Source organism: Helianthus annuus, chromosome 5, assembly GCF_002127325.2.
Source record: "Helianthus annuus cultivar XRQ/B chromosome 5, HanXRQr2.0-SUNRISE, whole genome shotgun sequence".
Taxonomy (NCBI): Eukaryota; Viridiplantae; Streptophyta; class Magnoliopsida; order Asterales; family Asteraceae; genus Helianthus; species Helianthus annuus.
The window spans coordinates 45383122-45399422 of record NC_035437.2 but is presented as its reverse complement, the minus strand read 5'-3'; positions in this window follow the sequence as shown (position 1 = coordinate 45399422).

The following is a 16301-nucleotide window of genomic DNA, read 5'->3' as shown; positions in this document are numbered from 1 at the left end:
ACCTTGCAATCCAGTGTCAACATAAAGGACGAGTTTTGCAATCCAGATATTAACAAATATATAAAGTTAAAAATTAAAAATTATACCGCCTGTTGCCAAAGGCTCAAGATTTTTTCTCAAAAAACAATCGCGTTGTAATGCTCGAGATTTTTTCTCCAAAAACCGTCACATTTTTGTTAATTGACTTTTCTCTTGTTTAAAGAACAATGAACCCATGCCTTAGCTAAGGCCTCTTATTATTTTTTCGTCCAATTTTGATGCTTCATCTTTCTTCCCTTGCCTTTCGATTCACTTGCTTCACGAACATCTTCTACTTGGTCTTCAATTTCATATTCTTCTTCGCCAAGATCTTCATTTTCATCAAAATTTTGCATATCGGGGATAACACCTTCGTCTTCATTGTCATCGTAGACCGAAAGCAAGAGTTCGACATTCTCTCTTGGTGATTGAGTAGATGGGCTGCTATATGCAAACAGGTCGAATGCGTTTTGCGCTTCTATTGAATATTCGTACCGGCTGGGTGCGACCTTTGTTGGACAGTGTGGGTGTGAACATAATTGTGGTGGAAATTGGGTGTTGGAAAAAGTTGGTTGTGAAGCTTGGGCTAAAAAGGTTGAGGTTGAGAGTGTGATGAATACCGGAGTGGGGGTTGAAATGGTGCACTCGGGCCGCTCGAACCGCCTCGCCTCATTTGCGAGACTTGTCCCCTATGGTTCGAACCCAATCCTCAACTAACCGAACCTTTTTTCTTGGCATCAACCTTGTTTTGTTTATGCATGGTGTGTGAGGTTTGTAGTTTGGTTGTGATTGTTTTTGAGTTGTAAGAAAATGAAATGTGAAAGTGGTATTTTTATAAAGAAAACAAATTAAATTTTTTTATTATAAATAACGGCTATATAGCCGTTGGATCCACAACGGTCAAATTTGGCATTCACTTTCCATAGTTGAGTAGTCCCCGAAATGACAATTTTATCGCACGCCGATGAGGGACGGCGGTAGTGTGCTCGCGCTGTAAACCCCATCACCGCACCCCATCACCAAATACACCCCGCACATCATTATACCTTTGACGTGTACATTATCCAATTTTACAACACTGTATTCTTTACAACATGTTTTTGTGTTCATATCTCAATATGAGGTTGTGGGGTGTGGATCTCATTCCCTCATCTACACATCATATCCACCTCACCACCTTCCCCTCCATCCCTGTGAAGGGGATGATTCCCCTTCATCCACTTCCATAAATCAAGAGAAAGAGAGAGGGAGAATCAAGAGAGAGATAAAGACGTGTCAAAAATGTGGAGCTCGGGGAGGACCAGGAGATTTTACCGACGACATCGAAGAACACCGGGGAGGGGGCAATGTTCCCGGACAGGGCCGAAGGCCATGTCGGCTCCCAGACCACTTCCCACGCCCCATGGCCTGAGAAAATCATGGAACGAAATAACTTATTGCCATAAGATTTGTGTAACTACTTTTTCTCACAATATATTTCCCCATAAAAACCGTTTTAAATGCATGTGATAATACATCGTGTATCATCCTTTCATCCGAGTATCATCCCTTTCACCCAAGTATAATCGTTAAACAACCATTCGACGGTAATTAGTTGACAAAAGAAGTATATGTACTCATGTTTGTGGTATATGAAAAAATGACATATAGGTTTCTCTCTATATTTAACGACATAACCATTAAATACTCATTCATTAATCCTTGATTTTTTTGTTGCATAATAGATAATAGATTAACTCTCCAAATGGAAATTCCATCGAAAGAGAAGGTAAATGATTACAAGGTTTTAGAGTGCGACCATGAGTATAGCTGAAACACGATGCAGGGTATTCGTGTGCAGCCGCCGCCTTCTTGGCAGCCGTCTGAGGCAGGTCCCAGTGGGACGCATGCAGGTGATGAGGAATAGGGCGAGGATGCAGCGAGGATGACAGCTTATATCTTTTGTTTATTTTTATCTTTATGCTGTTTTTGATCCTCGTTTGTTGGTTTGTACTTAAATACGTTAAACAGGTTGGTTGGGATTTTGGGGATGGTTGACTTTTGGTTGTTGGATGTTCGCACTAACACTTAGTAGCTTACATATTATCTTTTGCTAGTGTTTGGTGTTTGCTTGATTAGGTTGGTATTAGTAGCCGCTTTCATTCGCGTGTCCGAGGTTAGGAGTTGTTTGCTGAGTGCGTATCGAATTGGAGGGCTTATGTGGAAACGACTGGCACTTTGACAGTCTCACATACCCAGCTAAGTCGTTTTCCTTTTTGTTGTTGTCGTATTTTTTTTATTTCGTTGGTAGTTTTTATTTTTAGGTAGTTGTTGAGTCGTATTTTCGTTCTTGCATTAGAGACAATGCAATTTCTAAGTGTGGGGATGAGATACATGTAAATAATGGAGTCTTAATTATTAAAAAATACAAAAAAAAATTGAAAAATCCAAAAAAATTGAAAAAAATAGAAAATATCTTTCGATAAAAAAACGAAGTTTGCAATTAAAGCGGAAAGTGATAGAAAAGATGAATTTTTGCTCGGGTTGAAATAATAATAATATGAGATTATAATAAATCGAGCTTGCGTCTAGTTAGGGATATGTGGATATGCCCGGGTTTGATTTTAAGTCCCTTTGAGTTAAGATATCTTAATTGTCGGTCTGCTAGTGGGTTTTCGCCTGGGAGATATGGGAAATTAAAACTGTCGATAATAGTATAAGGGGCACTGTTATAAGTTAAAACCGTTAGAGTTTGTGATTATGAAAAAAAATAAAAAAATAAATAGAATAAAAAGTGAGCTATAAACTAAATGAAAGTAATGCATTCCTATGTAGTTTGGGTTGGGGATAGCGACTCTACAGCCGAATTACCGCTAGGGTGTGTGAAATCGACCGTGCTAAAAAAGAAAAAAAAATAAGTACCGAAACCTAAGTAAACTGTGGTTGGGGATAGCGACTCTACAGCCAGATTGCCACTTGGTTAGGGAAAGCACCGTCTAGTCTCAAGGGGAAAAAAAAATCTGATTGTAAACTATCTTGGTTTTGATATAAGACGGTTGGGAATTGGTCCAGTGATCGTTCCTTTAGTCCTATAAGCTTGAGGCGGGAGTAGGTGGACTGTAGATTCTAGTGTGAGGCCCTAGGTAGACTGACCGCACTTAAATTAAATTCACATGATAAGGGCTTAGGATTGGATTCGGGTTTAAGGGGACAAGTATATTCGCAATCGCAGCTAACGCAAGCCTCGGTTTTAATTAAATATACCTATGCTTTTGACCCGAGTGATTATTTATCTCTGATTCCGTTGCATAATTCTTTTTCGAGGACGAAAAAAGAGTAAGTGTGGGGATGTTTGATGTATTGCAAAATACATCTTTTATTCGTGTAAAGTTTGTATAGTTTTCGTTATATTTAGTTTTGTTTTTCGTTAGAATATGCATGTTATTGATTAAATCGTGTTTCGCAGGTCTTGATGTTTAAATATGCGAGAAACCGAGTAAAACGAGTAAAAATACTGAAGTGTCAAGTCTTGGAGCATGTTGGGAAGGTCGAGGAGTTGAAATAGAGTTAAAAAGCTGAAAAAAGAGCCCCTGGCACCCCGTGAGGAGTTTCTGGCACCCGGCGAGAGTCTGAAGGTAGTACATGAGCTGAAAAACTAGGTGGCACCCCACCACCCAGTCCCTGATCTTTCTGGCACCCAGCCAGAAGCCTGTAGTTGGCGAATTTTGTTATGGAAAGTCATATATATCATGAAAAACGTGAGAAAAAACCCTAATTCGACTTTGGGGACTTCTTGGGCGATTGTTGAGCATTCTTGGAGCTTTTTCGGAGATTTTGAAGCCTAGGAATCATCGGTACGAGTTCGGGGAAGAAGACTTGAAGATCTAATCGGGTTTTCTAGTTCTTTGTTCTTGACTTTTCTTACGAAACTTGTTATGATGAATTCTTTGTTGAACATCTTTGAATTGTTTTCGTTTATGAACATGCTCGGCTAGATTTATTAACCGCCTAGACTTGATGAATGGATTGATATAACGTTTTTACCGGTTTTATTAATTGCATGATTGTTATGGATTGATTGTGTTTTGTAAGAAGTTCGATTTAATGATTTGATGTATATGCATGCTTTGAGTTGGTTTATTGTTATTATTTGCTTCGTATGATTCTTTGTGACGGTCTATATCACAACATAGAGTCATATTAGGGTTTAGGATTTCGGTGAGTGTCTATATCACATAAGAAAACCTTAACTCTTTAGGGAGAATTGGCCAATAACCCCTAGAAGTAATTGGTAATAATTTGCTAATTCTTAGTGTTCTACTAGTCCTAATACCTGGAAAGTGAGGGGCTATTGGTAGGTCTTACCCGGCGAATTGCTTTAGATAGTCCTTGGAAAAGGTCATGTCTTGGTTTACCTGTCGGTCTTATTAGTCTATCAAGTCAAATTAATTACTTCAAACTACCCTAGATCTAGGATTGGAAAAGAATAGGTCAACATTAGGGTACTTACACAATAATTAGACAACTGGAAAGGCGTCTAATAACCGGTAGGATTAACGGCCTAGGTAGCTCCACAGGTTTCTCCTTGAGAAGGGTCGAGGGGCCTCGTTGGTTCTTAATAGGTTTAGTACTTTAAGATCCCGGTTCCATAACTCGTGCACTTAACTTAATCGGTAATCTCTTAAAAACAATCCAGGATTCTTGTCTAGGTGGTCTCATTCTCATATAAGAAAAGTCCTCAGTCTTTATTCGTCTTTAGTCTAGTTCTAGTTTAATTTAGTAGTTTAATATAGATTTTCTAGATTTTCCGTAACCCCCCCCCCCCAAAAAAACAATTAAAACAAGTTAAGTCGTGTCTGTCAGTGTCTGTTAGAGTCTAATTTACGTGATACATAGAGTCCTGTGGTTCGATATCCGGACTTCCTAGGTTATACTACATTGATCGGTACACTTGCCGATTGTGTGGTTTTAGGTCGAGTCTAGAATTAAAGCTTTTTAGTGTCTAGCTTAAAGAGTCTAATTTAGTTAATTTTTTTATAGTCTGTTTAGCACACATCAAGTTTTTGGCGCCGTTGCCGGGGACTCTTGGCAATCGCGTTCATTAGCTTTGATAGATTTCAGTGACAAATACGTGCTACGTGTTTTATTTTGTTTTGTGTCTTTTGTTTTCATCTTGAGTCGTAGTAACTTTTGTTTGCTTTTCTTGTGTTCAGGTTTTTGCTTGTAGTGGATGCCACATCTGCGTTCGCACGGACCACCACCACCAGTCAAGCAGTCATCATCTCAATTGGGCCAAGGCCCTCAGGTTGCTTCTTCATCCTCTTCTCATTTTCCCAATTCGATTCCACCCCGTTACCCACCCCACCTCCAACACCACCACCATCACTAAACCGTTCACCTAAAACTTCACCCAAGGTTTCCCCACCCGAAAGCCCTACTTCTAGTACCTCTAGTAATCCAGAAAACTTAGAACCAATGGCCAACCCTAGGCAAACCGTCCATCAGCAAGCCACCCAAAATTTCACCGGCCTCGCTTCACCCATCACCGTTCCACCCATAGTCAACGACAACTCATGGCAGATTCCATCTTATGCCATGCAAGCCATCACCAATACCATCCAATTCCATGGCCAAGACGATGAGGACGCCCCGGCCCACATCAACTGTTTCTCTCGTATGCTAGCTACCTTTAGCCTTCACGGTGCACCCAACGATGCCACCTACCTACAACTTTTCCCATTCTCATTAGCCGGCCGTGCGGCTACTTGGTTGGACTCTCAACCAACCGGTACCTTTAGCACATGGGCGGGGCTTCGTCAAGCCTTTTTGAATAAGTATTTCCCGCCCGCTAAAGCCTCACGCCTTAGAGACCAAATCCACTCCTTTCGCATGGAGCCCGACGAGCCCTACTACCTTCCTTGGGAGCGTTTCCAAAACCTGTGTGCTCGTTGCTCCCAGCATGGTCTTTCTGATTGGGCTTTGTGTGAGAAATTTTATAACGGTCTCACCACTACTAGTGCACCCGCCCGAGGGGTGAACCATGTCACAATGGATCCTAGTTTAGCCTCTGTTTTGGAAAACATGTCTAGGGAACTTAAAGAAATCAAGGCTAAGGTAGACAAATTTGAGTATTGTCGAGGGGGTCACGACACGAATGTGTGTCCATTACTTGTTGGTGAGGAGCAGGTCGATTTCGTAGGAGGAGGGTTTGGTAGAGGTCAATCTAGCGGTTTTGGTAATAATAATCTTGGGCCGGGTTGGCGAAATAAAAATAATAACAATAACACTTTTCGCTCAAATGGACCCCCTGGCTTTCAAATGGCTCAAAACCCAAATAGGGGCCAAAATTCACTCTTTGGTGGGGGTTCAGGTGGGCAGTTCAACAAAGGGTTCAACGGGCAGGTCAAGGATGGGGGGTCAAATAACCAAGGTCAAACAGGTCAAGGTTCAAGCTATGATCTAGGGGGTAGTTTAGAAAGGATGGAGTCCATGATGAGTCAACTAATTGTTAGGGACCAAACTACTCAAAAGACCCTTAGTGAACACGACCTCACGCTTAAGAACCACTAAGCCTCATTCCAAGACCTTCAACGAGTCGTAGGGGATATGTCTAGAAAATTAGAAGAGAGGTTACCCGGTCAATTTGCGGGTAATACACAACCCAAACCCAATGCCCATGCTAAAGCCATTACCACTCGTAGTGGCAAGACCGTAGGAAACCCTAGAGTCGAGGAGAGAGTAGTTGATGAGGAGGGAGATGTGATAGATGAGGAGATCGAAATGGAGGCTCCCGGCAAAGTGCAAAATAGGCTAAGCCCATCAAGTACCGCACAGCCCGGTGAGTCTCAAAGTGAGAAGAAAGTTGAGAAAACCCCAATAGCCGTTAGACCTTCACCCTTAGTGAACCATGCGTATGTTCCGTTTCCCTCACGCCTTAAGAATCAAAAATACTCAAGGGAATACGGTCAGTTTCTAGACATCTTCAAGCAATTGAAGATTAACCTTCCATTTATAGAGGCACTTCAATCGATGCCTAAGTATGCTAAGTTCTTGAAAGACCTCCTTAGGAACAAAGAGAAATTAGGAGAATTGTCTAACGTCCCGTTGAATGGGGGATGTTCCGCCGTCGTGTTAAATAAGCTTCCCGAAAAGCTTACCGATCCGGGTATTTTTACCATTCCTTGTCTATTCGGTAGTAATACCAACACTCGAGCCTTAGCCGACTTAGGTGCTAGCATCAACTTGATGCCCTTTTCTCTTTATGAGAAGCTAGACCTAGGAGAGCTTGCACCTACCCGAATGACATTGTCCTTAGCCGATCGGTCCGTTAAGTACCCTAGGGGTATAGTTGAGAACTTGCTAGTTAAGGTAGACAAATTTGTGTTTCCCGCCGATTTCGTAATTCTAGATATGGAAGCGGATGAGAGAGTTCCCATTATACTAGGTCGTCCTTTCCTACGTACCGCCAAAGCTCACATAGACGTTTACGATGGTAAGATCACCATTAGGGTCGGTGAGGAGAGAGTTACTTTTGAGATAGACCGTTCCATGAACCACCCAAGTGGTTCGGATGACTATAGTGGTCCTTGCCATTCCGTCTACTTTTTGAACTCGTTTATCTCTTGTGTCGACCATTGTTTAGAGTACATTAGGGGAGCGGACCTAGTGGTAGAAGAGAAGGTAGGAGAGACGGTAGAAGAAGAGGTGAAGAGTGTAGGTGTAGTTGAAGAGGAGGGGATTCCTTTAATCCCCGATGTGTTAGCGGTTAGTGATGACACCACCCAACCCCCACCCTTAGAACTTAAGGTACTTCCATCTCATCTAGAGTATGATTTTTTAGGGGAGGGTTCCGAGCTACCCATTATTATTTCATCCGCGTTAGAGGAGAGTGAGAAAGTGAGGTTGTTAGATGTTTTGAGGGCCAACAAAGAGGCCATTGCATGGAGGTTGTCCGACATTAAGGGCATAAGCCCTTCCTATTGCACCCACCGGATACTCATGGAGGATGATTATAAACCGGTGGTGCAACCACAAAGGAGGCTTAACCCCAACATGCAAGATGTAGTGAAAAAGGAGGTTCTTAAACTCTTAGATGCCGGGATGATCTATCCCATCTCTGATTCACCTTGGGTTAGTCCCACTCAGGTTGTCCCCAAGAAGGGGGGGATGACCGTTGTCATGAACGAAAAGAACGAGCTTATCCCTTCTCGCACGATCACGGGTTGGCGCGTGTGCATCGACTACCGAAAGTTGAATGATGCCACCCGTAAAGACCACTTCCCATTGCCTTTCATAGATCAAATGTTGGAGCGTTTAGCCGGTCAACAATTCTATTTTTTTCTAGACGGCTTTTCGGGTTACTTCCAGATCCGCATAGCACCGGAGGATCAGGATAAAACCACCTTCACATGCCCCTATGGCACTTACGCGTACCGACGTATGCCATTCGGGTTGTGTAACGCTCTGGCTACTTTTCAGCGTTGCATGGTCGCCATATTTCAGGATATGATAGAGACTTCCATGGAGGTTTTCATGGATGATTTTTCCGTTTATGGTGACTCTTTCGATGTGTGTTTGAAGAATTTGGAGAGAATGTTGAAGCGGTGTGTCGAGACGAAGCTTATGCTAAATTGGGAGAAGTGTCACTTTATGGTGACGGAAGGGATAGTGTTAGGGCATAAGATTTCTAGAGAGGGTATTGAGGTAGATCGTGCGAAAATAGACACCATTAGTAGGTTACCTCCACCCACGAGTGTTAAGTCGATTAGGAGTTTTCTAGGGCATGCGGGATTCTATAGGCGTTTTATTAGGGATTTCTCAAAAATTACTCGCCCCATGACCCGTTTGCTAGAAAAGGATGTTCCATTCGTCTTCGACGAGGAGTGTCTAAAAGCCTTCAACTTTTTGAAGGAGCAGTTGGTTAGTGCACCTATTCTTATCTCGCCCGACTGGAGCTTGCCGTTTGAGCTTATGTGCGATACGAGTGACTATGCCGTTGGAGCGGTTTTAGGACAAAGAAAGGATAAGCACTTCCACCCCATCTACTACGCGAGCAAGACGCTCAATGATGCTCAAGAAAACTACACTACCACGGAGAAAGAGCTTTTAGCCGTAGTTTTCGCTTTTGATAAATTTCGCTCGTACCTCGTTTTATCCAAGACGATTGTTTTCATCGATCATTCCGCGTTGCGTTTTCTTTTCCAATAGAAAGACGCTAAACCCCGACTCATTCGGTGGATTCTTTTGCTTAGCGAGTTCGATATCGAGATTAGGGATAAGAGAGGGGCAGAGAATGTGGCGACCGATCATTTATCGCGGTTAGAGGATCCCAAGAGGGAAGAGATTCGTGAGGAGGAGATTGGAGACACGTTCCCTCACGAGTCTATAGAGTTTGTTGAGGCCGAGAAAGAAGGATTGCCATGGTTTCGCGATTTAGCGAATTATCTTCCTAGTGGCAACGTTGTGAAAGGGATGTCCACACAACAAAGGAAGCGATTCATTAGTGAGGCGAGGAAGTATGTGTGGGACGATCCTTTTCTCTTTAGGATAGGGGGAGATAGAGTTCTTAGACGTTGTGTGTCGAGAGAGGAGGGGTGGAACATCATAAAACATGTGCATGAGGGCCTCACGGGAGGACATCATGGTGTACACACCACCGCCCAAAAGGTATTCGATTGTGGTTTCTATTGGCCTACCATTCTTAGAGACGCCGAGGAGTTCGTGAAGATGTGTGATGCATGTCAACGAACCGGAAATATTTCCGCCAAAGATGAGATGCCTCAAAACCCCCTACAAGTAGTAGAGGTTTTTGACGTTTGGGGCATCGACTTCATGGGACCTTTCCCAAACTCTAAGGGAAACCGTTATATACTCGTGGCGATTGATTACGTTTCCAAATGGGTTGAAGCCCAAGCTCTTCCCACAAACGAAGCCCGAGTAGTGTTGAATTTTCTAAAGAAGCTCTTTTCCCGATTTGGTACTCCTAAAGCCTTAATTAGTGACCGTGGCACTCACTTTTGCAACGCATTGATGGAGAAATTGCTTGCACGCTACGGTGTCACTCATCGTTTGTCCACCGCATATCATCCACAAACAAGTGGACAAGTGGAGAATGCGAATCGCGGTATTAAACGAATCTTAGAAAAAACTGTTGGTAAGAGTCGGAAAGATTGGTCCGACAAGCTAGACGATGCATTGTGGGCATTTAGAACCGCCTACAAGACACCTTTAGGCACCACACCATTTATGATCGTCTACGGTAAAGCTTGTCACCTTCCCGTCGAGTTAGAGCATAGAGCGCTTTGGGCATTAAAATCCGTTAATTTAGACATGACCGAAGCCGCTAGGAAGCGATTCTTTCAAATTCATGAGCTTGAAGAGCTTCGGGATACGGCGTATGCTCGATCGTTGGGAATCAAAGAGAAAACGAAGTTGTTACATGATAAGAAGCTACGGAAAATGAAGGAGTTTAGTAAAGGCGACAAAGTGCTTCTTTATAATTCAAGGTTGAAGCTTTTTGCGGGTAAGTTGAAATCAAAGTGGTCGGGACCTTATATGGTTCATTACGTGTTTCCGTATGGAGCGGTGGAGATTATGGATGAGTCGGACGGCCGTAGTTGGAAGGTGAACGGCCACCGTTTGAAACACTACATTGGAGGAGCGATAAACAAGGACGAGAGGGAGGAAACTCCTCTCGAAATCCCACCAAAAGCCGCCAACTAGTGTTCCGGGTGAAAGCCCAAGTGTATATTTTGTGCCGTTTGTATCTTCATTTATTTTTCGTATTATTTTCGGTAGCTAACAGTTGTTTTTCGTAGTTTTTTCGGGTCCTTGTTTGTGTTTTGAGTCGTTTGCAGGAGTGCATCACCGAGGATTTGCAGGAAATTGCGAGGAGAATAAGGTTCCAAGTAAGTTTTAAGTCGTAGAAAAAGAAACAAAAATTCGGTTGGTTTTTTGATGGTTTGGGTAAAATCAAATTTTGTCTAAGGCATGAAAAGGAGATTTGAGGTAAACTTTATAAAAAAAAAATTCGGAAATTCATACGGTTTGGCGGGCCGCCACCATTTATTGAACTTTCTGGCCACCGGCCAGAAACTAAACCCAATTATTTTAAAACCAAACAACGTAATTAGCGTGGTGGCACCCCGCCACCCACCACCGGATTTTCTCGCCCCCCGCCAGCACGTCACCAGTTTTGACGCAAAATTATAAGGTAGCGGGCCGCCACCCACATCAAAGGTTTCTAGCGGGCCGCCAAACGTCATAGCTGCAGCTATACACTTTTGTTTTCAAAAATCAAAAAATAAATATAAAATAAATAAAGATAAAATAAAATAAAAAAATTAAAATAACTCTCCACATTCACCCATCACTGCAAACCCCACATTCCCCTTCATCGCAGTTAACCCTACACACCTCCTCACCGCCGCTCACCACCCTCTTCCTCACCACACCCGCTGCCACCCACCACCTCCTACGCCACCCAATCGCCGGAAACCTCTTCCCTCACCATCCCTCCACACCGCCGAACACCACACCTTACCATTCCTCCACGCCGCCGACCACCCCTATCCCTCACCACTGCAAACCCGCCACTTCTCATCCCCTCCTGACTCGCCGCTGACCTCCCCAAACCCTTTCTCCCCACTCATCATCCACAATATTTCACTGTTACACATCGGGAATTCGTTTTGGGGCTTAAAGGTTCAACCGAAAATACTTCAAATTTTTCTTGTATCTCTCAAATCCAAGGTATGCTTCTTGTAATTTTTTTGTAGTATGAGTCAAGTTCTTTCAGTTTTTGCTTAGTGTAATATTAGTCTAGAGTTAGGGTTTGGTAGCTTGTGATGTCTTACAAGATTTAGAGGTCGTATGTGGTTGCGGTTGGGTTCGGTTTGGGTGTTTGAGCAGAAAATAGGTTGCGGGTGGTTCGGTTTGGAGTTCGGTTGCAATATTCATCAAACTTGATTTCGGTTGCGCTAACATTGAGTGTGGGGATTCGGTTGGGTAAATTTTTGACATACAAATCAGACTTACTCACTGTTTTGACCCGTTTCGATAATGCACTATACAAGTTTTTCAACTTTACATCGGTTAGCACTCAATGTTGTTTGTATTGCGGTTTGGTTTCGGGATGTGAATGATTGTCGGGTTGGCGTTGAACTTGATTTGCTGAATTTTGAGTGGGGTTGTAGTATGTTGACGCGTATGATTCCAAACTTGCAATTTTGAAAAGGAGCTTTTGCAAAGAATGGAACCTCCTTTAACTAGGCGGTATTTTTTTTTCAATGCTAAAATTTATTTTCAACTACTTCATGGTTGAATTTAAGCGAGTTTGGAAGTCGATGTTGGTTTGGTAGGCACTTGGGTTTACTTGAGGGCAAGTAAAGTGCCGGGAGAAGGTAATAGTTTGTAATTGGTGTACTTTGCGTCTAAGTTAGATCAAGTCTAGTCCAATAGTTAGTTTAGGGTCTTTGGTGTCGTTTTAATTGTGTTTGAGTCATCTTAGTGTCTTATTGCGTCTTTTGCTCATTTTATTATTGATACCACTCGCCCGTACTCAATCTCCATTCGGGCGAGGTTCGGTTTATGCTTAAAAAGGGATTTGCAAAACGCCACTTTAATGTCACTCTGTTTCTAAACTTCGGCCGCGAACGTAATGCTATACGGCCGTTGTTTTTGTACAGATTATGTTAAAAAAAAGTCAAAAATACAAAAAAAATGAAAAAATTCAAAAATACCAAAAATAGTTCGTGACTAATATTCTGCTTTTCTTTGTCTTGCCATACTTGAATTGTTTTGCAGAATGCCAGGTGCAGGAACTTCAAGTCGGACTAGCAGGAAACGAGGCACAGATACTCGCCCAGTGGGTAGGGAGCTCGAGCCGGTTCAGCAGGTTGAACCGAAACCAGTACGAGTGGTGCAACAGTCAGATTACAGCAGGGTTATTGAGTATACGGGGCCGGGACGTCTGCATGGTCCACGTCAAAGGATCTTGGATAGCCCTCTTTTACAGTTTGTGCAGAATTCGGAGGAGTCGCGGAGGTTAGGTGCTTTGTATACGGCAGAGCTGCTGCCGTATAGGAGAAATGATTGGGAGGTGTTGGATCGTTTAGGGGCAAGGGCCCGGGTGGAACAGTTGTTAGGACCGAAATTCCGGAAAGTTTTGGGTTGTGATGCGCGACAGTACAAGGAAATCACGATAGAGTTTCACTCGACATTCGACTATAAGCAAGGAAGTTTTAATAAAAAAGGTGCAATATTCTTTGCCTTGGGTAGGAAATCTTATGAGATGATGGTCCCTGAGTTAGCAGTGGCAACTCAGTTTTACATGGAAGAAGAGGTTAGGGCTCCCGAGTTTATTAATAGTTTGTAGGGGGTGTTTAAGAAGCAGCGTGGGTTTTGTGTTCCGAAGAGTGAGTTGGCGAGGTTTTGGAGCACCATATCGAGGGTGCCATATGCTATAGGGGCAGTTGCTAGTGATATTACTGATCCAGTTCTTCGTTATATCCACAAAATTCTAGCAGCGACTCTGGTTGGTCGAGGAGAGGGGGACAACAAGGTTAATCAAGTGAGCTTATTTTGTTTGATGTGTATGGTTGAGCAGAGGCCAGCCAACTTGGCGACTATGTTTGCTTTGTCTATGAAGAGGTTATGGAGAGGCAGTGCTGGTGCCCGTATTTACTGTGGGCCGTTGATTACTTGGTTGGCCGAGAGTTTAGGTGTGTTTGAGAGGTACCCGGCTGATAAGATGAAGAGGGGCCCTGACCCTTGCTTTATGAGTGTTAGGGATTTACAGTCTGCTGCGATTATAGCTCGTACTGATCCGATTACTTGGGAGCCGATACGGGAGGGTCCACAGGTTTAGCCTCCGCCTGGTTCAGGTGCTGCGGAGGCTATGCAGGGTGCGGTTCCTACCCGTTGTCAGAGGCCTTATATTCCCCGTATTCGTCAGGATATTCTTGCTAGGCAGTACCCGTTAGCGCAGCCACGACCCGATCCACTTACCTTGGATTCATTATATGATTCTATGCAGGCGGGTTTCGATGAGTTGCGTATGTTTGTTGATGATCAGATCAGTGGGCTGAGGCATGAGGTGTTAGCAGAGATTGTGTCAGGTCAGAGGCGATTGGAGGATGGTATGCGAGTCATTATGCAGGGTATTCGTGTGCAGCCGTCGCCTTCTTGGCAGCCGTCTGAGGCAGGTCCCAGTGGGACGCATGCAGGTGATGAGGAGTAGGGCGAGGATGCAGCGAGGATGACAGCTTATATCTTTTGTTTATTTTTATCTTTATGCTGTTTTGGATACTCGTTTGTTGGTTTGTACTTAAATACGTTAAACAGGTTGGTTGGGATTTTGGGGATGGTTGACTTTTGGTTGTTGGATGTTCGCACTAACACTTAGTAGCTTACATATTATCTTTTGCTAGTGTTTGGTGTTTGCTTGATTAGGTTGGTATTAGTAGCCGCTTTCATTCGCGTGTCCGAGGTTAGGAGTTGTTTGCTGAGCGCGTATCGAATTGGAGGGCTTATGTGGAAACGACTGGCACTTTGACAGTCTCACATACCCAGCTAAGTCGTTTTCCTTTTTGTTGTTGTTGTATATTTTTTTTTTATTTATTTCGTTGGTAGTTTTTATTTTTAGGTAGTTGTTGAGTCGTATTTTCGTTCTTGCATTAGGGACAATGCAATTTCTAAGTGTGGGGATGGGATACATGTAAATAATCGAGTCTTAATTATTAAAAAATACAAAAAAAATTGAAAAATCCAAAAAAATTGAAAAAAATAGAAAATATCTTTCGAAAAAAAAAGAAGTTTGCAATTAAAGCGGAAAGTGATAGAAAAGATGAATTTTTGCTCGGGTTGAAATAATAATAATATGAGATTATAATAAATCGAGCTTGCGTCTAGTTAGGGATATGTGGATAGGCCCGGGTTTGATTTTAAGTCCCTTTGAGTTAAGATATCTTAATTGTCGGTCTGCTAGTGGGTTTTCGCCTGAGAGATATGGGAAATTAAAACTGCCGATAATAGTATAAGGGGCACTGTTATAAGTTAAAACCGTTTGAGTTTGTGATTATGAAAAAAAATAAAAAAAATAAATAGAATAAAAAGTGAGCTAGAAACTAAATGAAAGTAATGCATTCCTATGTAGTTTGGGTTGGGGATAGCGACTCTACAGCCGAATTACCGCTAGGGTGTGTGAAATCGACCGTGCTAAAAAAGAAAAAAAAATAAGTACCGAAACCTAAGTAATCTGTGGTTGGGGATAGCGACTCTACAGCCGGATTGCCACTTGGTTAGGGAAAGCACCGTCTAGTCTCAAGGGGAAAAAAAATCTGATTGTAAACTCTCTTGGTTTTGATATAAGACGGTTGGGAATTGGTCCAGTGATCGTTCCTTTAGTCCTATAAGCTTGAGGCAGGAGTAGGTGGACTGTAGATTCTAGTGTCAGGTCCTAGGTAGACTGACCGCTCTTAAATTAAATTCACATGATAAGGGCTTAGGATTGGATTCGGGTTTAAGGGGACAAGTATATTCGCAATCGCAGCTAACGCAAGCCTCGGTTTTAATTAAATATACCTATGCTTTTGACCCGAGTGATTATTTATCTCTGATTCCGTTGCATAATTCTTTTTCGAGGACGAAAAAAGAGTAAGTGTGGGGATGTTTGATGTATTGCAAAATACATCTTTTATTCGTGTAAAGTTTGTATAGTTTTCGTTATATTTAGTTTTGTTTTTCGTTAGAATATGCATGCTATTGATTAAATCGTGTTTCGCAGGTCTTGATGTTTAAATATGCGAGAAACCGAGTAAAACGAGTAAAAATACTGAAGTGTCAAGTCTTGGAGCATGTTGGGAAGGTCGAGGAGTTGAAATAGAGTTAAAAAGCTGAAAAAAGAGCCTCTGGCACCCCGTGAGGAGTTTCTGGCACCCGGCGAGAGTCTGAAGGTAGTACATGAGCTGAAAAACAAGGTGGCACCCCACCACCCAGTCCCTGATCTTCTGGCACCCAGCCAGAAGCCTGTAGTTGGCGAATTTTGTTATGGAAAGTCATATATATCATGAAAAACGTGAGAAAAAACCCTAATTCGACTTTGGGGACTTCTTGGGCGATTGTTGAGCATTCTTGGAGCTTTTTCGGAGATTTTGAAGCCTAGGAATCATCAGTACGAGTTCGGGGAAGAAGACTTGAAGATCTAATCGGGTTTTCTAGTTCTTTGTTCTTGACTTTTCTTACGAAACTTGTTATGATGAATTCTTTGTTGAACATCTTTGAATTGTTTTCGTTTATGAACATGC